This window comes from Nicotiana tomentosiformis, chromosome 5 (assembly GCF_000390325.3).
Source record: "Nicotiana tomentosiformis chromosome 5, ASM39032v3, whole genome shotgun sequence".
Lineage (NCBI taxonomy): Eukaryota > Viridiplantae > Streptophyta > Magnoliopsida > Solanales > Solanaceae > Nicotiana > Nicotiana tomentosiformis.
Window position 1 is genome coordinate 117868946 of NC_090816.1, and position 12152 is coordinate 117881097.

Sequence of the window (12152 nt, forward strand, 5' to 3'; positions counted from 1 at the left end):
ATTGTTCCTTCGATCTGTGGTATATGGTTGATATCGGTCTTTGTTCGACCTTGGCTCCCTGTCGACGTCCCTCTGGTTTTTAACTACCGACCTGTTTGGATGTGCTGAACCGGAAGGGGCTCCCAACTGATCGTCCTCAACTCTAATCTTCGATTGGTATTGATTATGCACATCTTCCCAAGTTACAGCTGGATATTCGATCAAATTTTATTTTAACAGACGTGATGCTATCGAACTCCGCTCGTTCAACCCTAGGGTGAAAGCTTGAACGGCCCAATCATCTGTGACTGGTAGATACTCCATGTGTTCCATCTGAAATCGAGACACGAACTCCCTCAGGATTTCATTATCCCTTTGTCTTACCTTGAAATGGTTCGATTTCCTCGTTGCGACCTTTATGCCCCGGGCGTGTGCCTTTACGAAAGAATCTTCTAACATGGCAAATGAGTCGATGGAATTTGGTGGCAGGTTGTGATACCAAATCATTGCTCCCTTCGAATGGGTCTCTCCAAATAGTTTCAACAGCACAGATTTGTTTTCATCATCCTCTAAAGAGCTACCCTTGATGGCGCATGTATATGAAGTACCATGCTCGTTGGGATCAGTGGTACCATTATATTTGGGTATGTCTCGCATACGAAATTTCTTTGGAATAGGCTTCAGAGCCGCACTTGGAGGAAAGGGCTTTTGTACAAACTTCTTTGAATCCATCCCTTTCAAGATTGGCGGTGCCCTCAGTATTTGATCAACTCGAGAGTTGTATGTCTCCATTTTTTTATCGTTGGCTTCGATTCTCTTCTCCCCTGATTCAATTCCTTTGGTGAGCTCATCAAGCATTTTAATTATCGCATGATCAGTCCCCGATTCGTTACCATTCGGACTATCCGGTACTGGCTCGGTATGGCGAGTAATTTCCGGCTCGACCATATTCGGAGCTCTATGTTGATTTTGTAACTGAGCAATAGCGGTTTGCTGAGCCTGAAGCATCTCGAATATTACTTGGAGACTGACTCCCTCGTCTCCTCTGCCCTGTGTTCCTTGGCCACTAGATCGGTCTTCTCTGCGTACACTTCCATCGAGATATGCGCTTAGCTCCGCATTTAGAGCAATGTGCGAACTGACATCGACTGGGTTGGCAACCGGTGCTCCCCCATGATTAGCATGTGGCACTTCGATTCCTGGAGCAATCACATTTTCGTTTCCACCATGGAATCTGAGGCCATCGTCACCGTGTGTGGATGCGTTTTGTGAGTTTGACATGTTTTAACCTGAAAGCAAAGACACTGACATGAACAAGCATAAAATAGTGTGTTTCACCAGAATCAATACTGAAAAATCACTATTATCCTTAGCCCAGCCCCACGGTGGGCGCCAAACTATTTACCCTAAAATTCGAGTAACAATTAAACTTATTTAGTGGTTTTAAGGATACGTGATTTAATCAAATACAAATTGATAAAGAAAGAATTGAAAAGATAATCTGAATAGTAAAATAAATCAAACCAGTGTTCTAGCAGTGCTTTCGACCTCGATTCGAGATGGTCTCGAGGTTGGGTAACAAGAACAGTAAAGAATAGAAAATAAGTAATGATGAACAGTAATTGATAGTAAGTGAAAAAAAGAGCAGCGTTTGTGTATATTCTTATCAGTCAAATCCTCCCTTACAAATGAGTGGGGTCCCTCTTTATATAGTAGAGAAATCCTAAATAAGGTACAATTCTAATACTGGAAACAAATCTCATGATTGGCGTCAATAACCGCATGATTCGATCTATTCTGGGATTTCCGCCGAGATCTTCGATCGGTTGTTAATATCTCGCCATTCCGTTATTATGCCTTACTCGAAGTCGGTCATGCTCGGTCTCGATCTTCAGCGAACACTTCGATCTTCATGCTCCATACACTGCCAATGATCTCGAACCTGGTCTATTACGAGCTTATTCTCGAGGCAGTTTCTCGTGTCTATGAAATCGGACATGCCTGATTTCGACCGTATACATTCTCAAACTAGTATTTTCCTTGAGATTGATACAGACATGTTAATATGTTCATTTCCAACGTTATGCACATCATTATGTTGTATAATATGTACTCCCTCGGTTTTATTTTATTTGAATCAGTATAGGCATTGAGTTTAAGAATTGTTTTAAAAAGTGTGATGTATAATATTTCCGTTGCATCTCTTTAACTTTCTTTTGATATAATTGAACCTGTTTAGTTGAGCTTAGTAAAACAAGAAAAGAATTTTTTTTTTACAATCAGGGATCTTAAATATGCAATGATTTTTCTAGAGAAATTTTTTATTGGGAGCGATTCCCCCTTCAAGATATGTACCAAAATTTTCCTAGCGATAATTTTTAGATAGCAGATGTTTATACCAAAAAAAATAATTTTACTTATAGCTATAAAAGGATAAATAGGAAGTTTAAAGTAAAATATTTTTTTACTATAAACAAAAGTTTTATTTTCTTAACAGATTAAATAAAAGAGTTCACATAAAATAGAATGGATGGAGTATATTTCTCTGCCATTCAGCAAGTGTTTGTTTGTAAAAAGAAAGAGTATAATGATTAAGAAAACATCAAATTTCAAGAGCTTAATGGTCTTATATATTTTCGTAGATGCTTGTATTGGTTAGTGTTTGAAAGGCAATCAGCAACATTACTTTTGAACGGTAAGATGGACGTTTTGTTTCTTATTTTCTCCCTAATTGTTTTTTTGCAGAATCATAAAAATATCCTCTTTTCCTCGTTACTTAAGTTCGTACTTTGATATAAAGTTTCACCTTAGAGGAAAAGTATAATTGCATAAACAGAAGACATCTATGGTTGAATAGTCAAATCGACACACAAACTTGCTTTATTATTTTCTTATAATTTATTTATTTATTGAGATCGCGCGAAGCGCGAGTGAATTTACTAGTTTTAGTATAAAAACAAATAATTGTCCCTAAGTCTCCGTCACGAATCAAGTAGAACCCAAATTCGGCTTTTCTTAAGTTGAATAGCCAATTTATTTTCCGAAATAAAATCTCCTCTTGATTTCATTTTTGTTTTTAATTTCACATGTACTTGTTTATTCTAAATTTTGAAGTATAAACATCATGTAACAAAAAGAAAGAGAAACAAATCAAGTGTAGTTACTTTAAGGATTGATCAAGTCAAGTCACAAATCACTTTCTTGATTATGGATATGGAAAGCAAGGACTTAAATGAATCCAACCCATCTCTCATGCCGGATGTGGAGGCACTCCTTGGGTCAAATATCTTAGAATATTTTGTGCCTCAATCAAGGATCAATCTACAACAGCTACTCAAAACTCTCCAATAAGAAGATTGGCAAACTCAAGGATTCAATACGTAATTACAACATCTATTTCTAAGCCTTTCTAATTCTTAGTACCAACACTATATTCTTGAGTCTACTAGTGTCACAAAAGATAGGAAGAGTTAGAACACAAAATGAAAGTTGTATCAATACTATAAAGAATTATCGTTGTTGTATATTGTTGGTGGTGAACGTTCACAAAACCATCACTACTGTAAACATTTACAAGCTCTAAGAGAACCATACTAGACGTTGGTACCACACCGGTACTGAACCAGTATAAAAATTATTGTGTCTTCTTTACTTTCTGCTCTTTTAATTTAACTCTACTGAAGTCGAACACTGCATAAATCCTAGTCGACTAAAATCACACTTAGTCAGCTAAGGTTTTAAAATCGGCTATAATTCACCCTCACCCCCTCTTGTATTTTCAATTTGTATCAGAGCTTGACTCACGAACTTTGCTTAACATCAAGTGAGAAAAAGATTATGGGATCAAATACAGTCGTTGGCACATTATTCCAAGAAGGAACTTCTCAAGTACGATCCTCGTACTTAATTGGTCAACACTTTTCTCACTGGAAATTACGCTTGGAGACCTACACTATGTCATATGACACTAAAGTTTGGCGCGTGAGCAAAAAGAGAAAATTTTCAATTCCACCAAAGACAGATGGCAGTGGTCAAGTCATAGTATCATCTGATCCTCTTGATTTAGATGATTACATTGAAGAATAATCAGTCGTCATAACAGTAAATGCCAAAGCAAAAATATCTATTATATAATGCAATCAGTGGAGAAGAATATGAAAAGATATAAAGCTGTGAAACTGTAAAGGAAATATAGGATAAATTAGAAGTCACATATGAAGGAACCAACAAAGTGAAAGAAACAAGAATCAATCTTCTAGTTCGAGACTATGAATTATTTCATATGAAGGACGGAGAATTAACAGAAGAAATATTTTTCAGGTTCAGCAAAATACTTGAAGACGTAAAATCATTTGGACCAATCAAAAGCGGGGAACATGTCAGAAAAATTCAAAGAAGTCTTCCCACGATTTGGCAACCCAAAGTCATTGCATTGGAATGTTAGGATCTTGATACAATATCATATGATGAACTTAGAGGTGATCTAATTGCGTTTGAAAAAAACATATTTAGACATGCAAGTTCAACAAGAAAAGAAGAAGATAAGCACATTCAAAGCAATTGTGGCTGAAGAAGAAGAAGAAGGAGGAGGAGGAGGAGAACAAGATATGAACATAGCTATGCTTTCCAAAGTGGTAACAATCATGATGAAGAAGAACCGATACAGTAGAAGAGGCAAATCAAACTTCAAAATAGAGAAGATGAACAATGATAATGATAAAAATGATGGAAGATGCTACGACTATAGAAAACATGGATACATCCAAGCAAAACACCCTGAATTGAAAAAGAAACTTAGTAGGAACTTTCAAAAGAAGAAATCTTTTGGAGCTTGGGATGATGAAGAAGAATCTGATCACAAAGAAATCGCCAATATGTGCTTCATCGCCATCAATGATGATAGCGATGAAGACTCAGGCGAATTTGGCCCCATGGCAGACGAAGGTACAAGTGAGGTATGTCTTCTTACATGTCCTAATTGTCATGAACTTCAAGAATTTATTGACATTGCTATTACATATATTGAGAAAGTTCTGAATGAACTTCGAAAAATCCAAAGAGAAAAGAAAGATTGGGAGTTGAAGTTGGAAGTATGTGAAATCGAGAGAGATATGCTTCAAGAGAAAGTTAATGAACTTCAACTTCAACTGAATGGATTACAAAAATTCACCGGCCATAGTTCTGTTAAATCAAATCAACCTTTCCTCGTAAATCTCCAACTAGAAATCCTTCTTCATGTACTTACAGTGGTAAAGGTGGGCACAATTCTAACCATTGCAGGTTTATAATCAAAGCAGAAAAAGCTATGAAAATTCTAATAACCCCTCATACGTCTACTGTGGATAACTCGGTCATATCGCTAACCATGCAAGCTTAAGAACAACAAGAGATGGGTTTGGCGACCCAAGGCGTTGAGTCAAGTTAACACTCAGAATACTAACCATTTAGGACCCAAGCAAGCTTGGGTACCTAAAACAAGTAATTTTTTTATTGTAGGAACAACACAAAGAATAGAAAAGGGAAATGATATCTTGTGGAGATACCAGAGTTGGTCCCAACAACGTACCGTAGACTTGCTCGGATCCAGCTACCTAGATGAGACTTGAGATATAGCTCCATGGCGTCTGCAGCTCTAAAGTCTCCTTCTACTTCTTTTAGCTGTTCATTTGATTCAGATAGTTATGTTTATTTCAGACCATTACTTGTAGTATCATAGACGCTCATGTATTCGTTACAACAGATCCGAGGTTGTATTTGAATTTCGTCACTTAATAGCTTATTATCTTGTTTTAGAATATCCAATTTATTTATTGTCCTCGTATTTGAAGTTTGTTAAAAATAATTAATAAATACATCCTAATATTGATTTGCCTAGCAAGTGAAATGTTATGCGTCATCACAATTTCGAGGGTGAGAATTTTGAGTCGTGATAACTTGCCAATTCTAATGCACCCAATTAGTAATTTCCTCTGCTTTTGGTGCTAAATCCTTGCTCTGCTTTGCCTTCGTGACTCCAACTTTATCATCAAAATCTTTACTTTGTGATTGATTCTTTACGGTTGATAACTATTGTTTCGATCCGGAAGAAGGTATGGGTGTTATTGCTAACTTATTCACAGAAGGCTTCAAGTGACCTTTCAAGATTTCAGCTTTATTATGCGACTCACTCATAGAGCATCATTTTCACCAATATCCAATTCTCTTTTCAAACTAGAAGCTCAATAGTGATATTTTGAGATATGAAATTAGTAGCTTTTGATTTTGATTTGAAGAATTGGAGGAAAAGTAAGAGCAAATTGGAGAGAAGTGAGTTGGGGAATGGGTCGGGTTGGGTTATTTTCTAAGTTGGATTGGTTCATTCTTTCGGAATGTGTCACGTGTTTTTAGGTTTTCACAAAACCAATAAATACATGTTTCATTATTTTTTTATTTAAACTTCTATAATTTAAGCATGAAAATAATAAAAGAAATTGCAGGGCAGCTGGAAACTATGAACACACTATCCTTAATACTGTAATATCTGATCTTAGGAGAAAGATGCTGATTAGAAAGTAGCCTAGCTATTCATTAATAATTTATATAATTATCTTATACTAACTATTTTAATTGTACAAATAGTTTTAAACCGTAAATTTTACAAAACATTACCTTGGAAAATTTGAAAACTAACTTAGCACCCCTCTCGGCTCATGAAACAAATACAAATACAAATAAAATTCAACTAAAAATGGTATATAACCATCAAAATACGACAAGTTAAAGACACGAAAAAATAGGGGTTGGATAAGTTTGTAGCACAGTGTATGGGTAGCTCTGCAGAAGCACGTGAGCCAGATCAATATGTAAGATTCTGCTTTAGCCAATGCACGCCTTGTACCACATAATTTTGTTTACTATACACTCTTTCTGATTATATTCTCATGCTAGTCCTCACGTGATTTTCCTCCAACCAAAGTAAAGATTATCGGGCTGAGGTCTCAATTTTTTTTTACAGTTATAAATATCCTAAATAATATCTATATATTTTGATTGGTATTTTAAGATTTAAATTTTAGACTGATACATTGGTCGATTAGGACACTAACTTACTTTTAGTGCATTGTTTGTTTGGATTTAATTCAGCCTCCAGTACTTGCTTAAATTTTTATTCGTCAGTAGTGTCCTACTTTGAACTATTAGGTCCGCCTAAGCCAATATCTATATATAGCAGTAGTCTTTACTCACTTCCCACATTGAACTAAAGCAGCTTTGTCATAGTATTAGTGAGAGCTTACACATCAAGGAAGCCAGCTGAAATAGTGAAATCAATTCAGAAATGGGTCAGAGGAAAACTTTTGGGTTTATCTTTGTGCTTCTCATGATTTTTGCCTTACGTAAGTGTCGCTCAATTCGTCGGTCGCTTTTTATTTACTTTGTTCTACATCTACTAGTCACGAATTTATCATACAAATCAATCAATCTATCTAAATTAATCTGGGATGGGATATATGAATCTTATACATCCATTCCCCATTATTCTAACCTTTTTATTTTAATAATAACTGTCAACTTAATTACCTCAACTCGTTTTCTTATTCGGACATAGAACCATTTGTGTTTGCAAAACTCACGTAGATGGAGTTAGGAGCAGAGCTGGAGCTTCGGATGCAGGTACGGACGTGTTCATTTTGGTCCAAACTCTATATTTGTCTTTAAAAGTTTATTGAATATATAATAAATTATCAATTTAGAACCTAATAACTTAGAAGGAATAGAATTCCGAACCCATTAATTTTAAATTCTGCCTCCGTCTCTGAATGAAGTTATGCTTATTTATCTCATCAACTATAGTTAAAAGTTTTTTTTATGAATGCAGAAATGGAAATGATGCCACAAGTAGAAGCAAGAGTTTGCATGTCACCTAACGAGGAAAATCTCAAAATCATACATTATCTTTGGCTTTAGATTCAAAATCATACATATTCTTTCACATAGAGTACTAATAGTCTATTAATTTTAATAAAGTGATGCACTTTTAGTCATAACACTAAACACATTTTAATTTTTAACAGAAATATAAGATTTGACAAAATATTTGTTCCCTTTATTTTCTTTTTATCGAAAGAAATAAAGATAACAGATTTATCTAGATAGCAAATAGAAAATATACATAGAATTTATTTATTAATCTATTTACTATACGTAAAATATACATTTTATTAAGAAATATTAAACATCGTTAATTTTTATTTGCAATTATTTTTTTAAAAATAATCTCAAATGTTATTTAGATTTTTTATTATATACATAATATTTATTTTTATTTTATGTATATTTATTATACGTTGATTCTCATAAAATAAAAAAATCTAATAAATATATATTTATTTTATGTCAACGTATAGTAAATATTTATTTACTCTCAGTAATGATTTTACGTATATTTATTTTATGTCAACGTATAGTAAATATTATGTATATAATAAAAAATTTAGATAACATGTGAGGTTTTCTAGATTAAAATCATTGCAAATAAAAATTATCGGTGTTTAATATTTCTTAGTAAAATGTATATTTTACGTATAGTAAATAGCTAAATAGTAAATAAATTTTATGTATATTTTTTATTTGCTATTTAAATAAATATGTCATCTTTATTTTTTTCGGTAAAAAAGAAAATAAAGGAACAAATATTTTGTCAAATCTTAGATTTCTGTAAAAAATTAAAATGTGTTTAGTGTTATGATTAAAAGTACACACTTTGTTAAACTAAATGTACTATTAGTGCTGCATGTGAAAGAATATGTATGACTTTGAGTCTAAAGCAAATAACATGTATGGTTTTGGATTTTTCCTCTCTCCTAGCCATGGATATCATGGTCCCTGTTGGCATGATCACAATTGTGCTCCTGTTTGCAGAAATGAAGGCTTCTCTGGTGGTGACTGTGTTGGTATCCAACGCACATATGGTTGATCACTAGAACTGCTAAACAATGTCTTTGTAAGTTCAGTTAATTTGTTTCTCTTTTTTAATCTTTGAATGAAGATTTTCAATTCATCTTTGCTGAATTGTTATGTCCAGGTGTTTAAAACTTGACTTGTTTTGTTGTTTTGTTTATGGGATGGACTTGCAGCTTATAGAAATTCAGACAAGGAGTTTAGTTTTAATTTGAAACTTCATTGATCCAAAGGAACAGATAAGAATATGTCTGAGCAAATAGCTCCTCTTTTTTAGATATATAAATCTACCTTTTCATACAAAACAGGAGTTGTAGTGAGGCAGTCAAATGAATGTAGAATAAGTGTAATGCATCTTCCAACAGGAATATGTCTCAATTTCTGTATAACTGGATGGTCATGTGAAGGGGCGCTTTGGAGCAACGTTAAGATTGTTTTCGTGTGACATATACGTCATAGCTTCGAGTCGTGAAAATAACTATTAATGTTTTTTATGGCTTAGGGGCGGTACGCGTTAGTTCCAGTGAGGTTGAACATAACCTAACTTAATTATGGCAAGGGCAGACATGTGTTAATTCGAGCGAGGTTGAACATAACCTAACTTACTTATGGCTGAGGGCTGGTAGGTGTTAGTTCGAGTGAAGTCGAACATAACCTAACTTAATTATGGCTGGGGGTCGGTAGGTGTTAGTTCGACCAAGGTCGAATGTAAGCTAAATTAATTATGGCCGAGGGCCGGTAGGTGTTAGTTCGAGCGAGGTGGACCATAACCTAACTAAATTATGGCGGAGGGTCGGTAGGTGTTAGTTCGAGCGAGGTTGAACATAACCTAACATTCAGAGGGATGCGCCGGTAAGTGTAAAGTTTATTGCCTTTATATTGTTGTATTTGTTACATACTTGGGGAAATATACAGATTTTGGGTGTTGGCAGGCGTTTCAGTTCTAGTCCCGGTCTATCTAGCCCCTTCATTGGTCAATTTGGAGAGTAGTGAGAGGTCGAGAATTGAAATAGTAACCACGGCTTAGCCTTCACGTACTTCGACTTGGAGTGTTCCCTTCGTTGCCATGTTAAAAACTTCCTTGAGAAAATACAATTGAGACAAAACTCAAGTGAGGGAAGAAAGAGTATGGCTTTGGGACACTCTTTCTTTTAGAAGTTGAAGTACTTGAGGTGGTTGATAGTCCAGTTGTTTGGTAATAGTTTTTCTTCCATTGTTTCTAGTTGAAATGATCCTTTATTCGCTTTTGGTGTGATTTTTTACGGACCGTTCTAAATTGTTCCCAGCTTACCTTCCCTGGGATCTTTGCTCGCTTGGGTTTTAGCTTTTAGTATGTAGTCTCCGATTTTGAGCGGCCTGACCTTTGCTTTCTTGTTATAATAACGTTCTTCTTGCTGTTTTTCAGCGATCATTCTTATATAATCCATCTCTTCGTCGAGTTCCTGTCTTCTGCCTTCGTTGTTACTCGTGTCGCTCTCTTGAGAATACCTTAGACTGGTATTACTACCTTGGTCCCATAGACCAAAGAGTAGGGTGTCTCTTCGGTGCTTGTTTTCCGACTTGTTCGGTTTTCCCACAATACTTCTGGTAGGACTTCCGGCCATAGTCCCTTGGTGTCCTCGAGCTTCTTGTTCATGATGTTTAATATTGATTTGTAGGAGGACTTTACTTGACAGTTGCCCGCGGTGTGGTACGGGGTTGAGAGTATTCCGTTGACGCATCTGATTTCTTTAGGAAGGTCGAATCGACATATGATATTTCTCCATATAAAAGTGATTACTTCATATTCCCGTATTTGGGCGAATACTCCTGTTTCCACCCATTTAGAGAAAGTCAGTTAAAACTAAAAGGCATTATACGTTATCTCGTATTGCTTGGAGGGGGGCTACGATGTCCATTCTCCATTTGATGAACGACCAAGGTAAGGTGACCGAATTGAGGTATTTTCCTTCTTGGTGAATCATTGGGGCATACCTTTAGCATTGTCCGCATCTTTTTACGAAGTTTACGACCTCCTTTTTCATGGTGGGCCAATAATATATTGCCCATATGAGGCATATGACTAGCACTCGATTACCGGAATGAGCCCTCGCAATGGCCTTCGTGGATATCCTCAAGGACGCACTGCGTCTGATTTGGGCTAAGGCACTTTGCTAAAGGGTTGTCGTAGGTTCTCTTGTATAGGTCATTTTGGAGGGCACTGTATCTGCCCGCTTGCATTCTCAGTTTCCTTGCCTTCTTTAATCGCTTGGGAGTCTACCGTCCTGCAAGTATGCGATAATACGATTGTGCCAGTCTCAAGTTAAGTTAATGGTTCTTACCCTGACTTGTTCTAGCGAGGAATTTGGGAGATGGACCACGATTTTGTCTCCAGTTGTGATACTTTTGGTAGTCGCGACTAGTTTGGCGAGTCCGTCTACCTTGGCGTTCAGTGCTCGTGGAATCTAGTCAAGCTGACATTCGTCGAGCTTAGGCAGTAGCTTGCAGATTTCGGTTTGCTATTTTTGCAATCTTTGTTCCTTAATTTGAAAAGTCCCTGTGACTTGGTTGACTACGAGCTGGAAATCACAACGTAGTTTTAACCGTTTTGCCCCATACTTGAGCGCTAGTCTGAAACCTGTGATGACGACCTCATATTCGGCCTCGTTGTTAGTCATGTTTGGGCACCTTATGGACTGGCGAATTAATTTGCCTGTTGGGACTTCGAGTACGAATCCAGTACGGACCCCGACGCATTCGACGTGGTGTTGGTGTATAGGACCCAGAGGTCTTGTGTTTGGTTGGAAGTTTGGAGGGCTTCCCTTTCAACTTTAGGCATTATTTTTTCGCTCATGTCAGCGACGAAGTTAGTGAGCACTTGTGACTTTAGCGTCATTCGCAGATGGTATATGATATCGTGCTCGCTGAGCTCAATGGCCCATTTGGCCAGCCTCCCCGACAGCTTGGGTTTATGCAAAATGCTTTTTAGGGGGAAAGTTGTGACGACCATGATGGGGTGGCACTGTAAATACGGTCTAAGCTTCCGTGAAGCTACGACTAAGGCCAAAGCTAGTTTCTTGAGGTGCGGGTACCTCGTCTCGACATCGACTAATGTTTTGCTAATATAATAGATGGGATTTTGCGTGCCTTTATTTTCTCGAATTAGGACATCGCTCACAGCTACCTCAGATACATCTAGATAAATAAGGAGACGTTCCCCCGGTTCGAGTTTTGAAAGCAAGGGCGACGACGAGAAG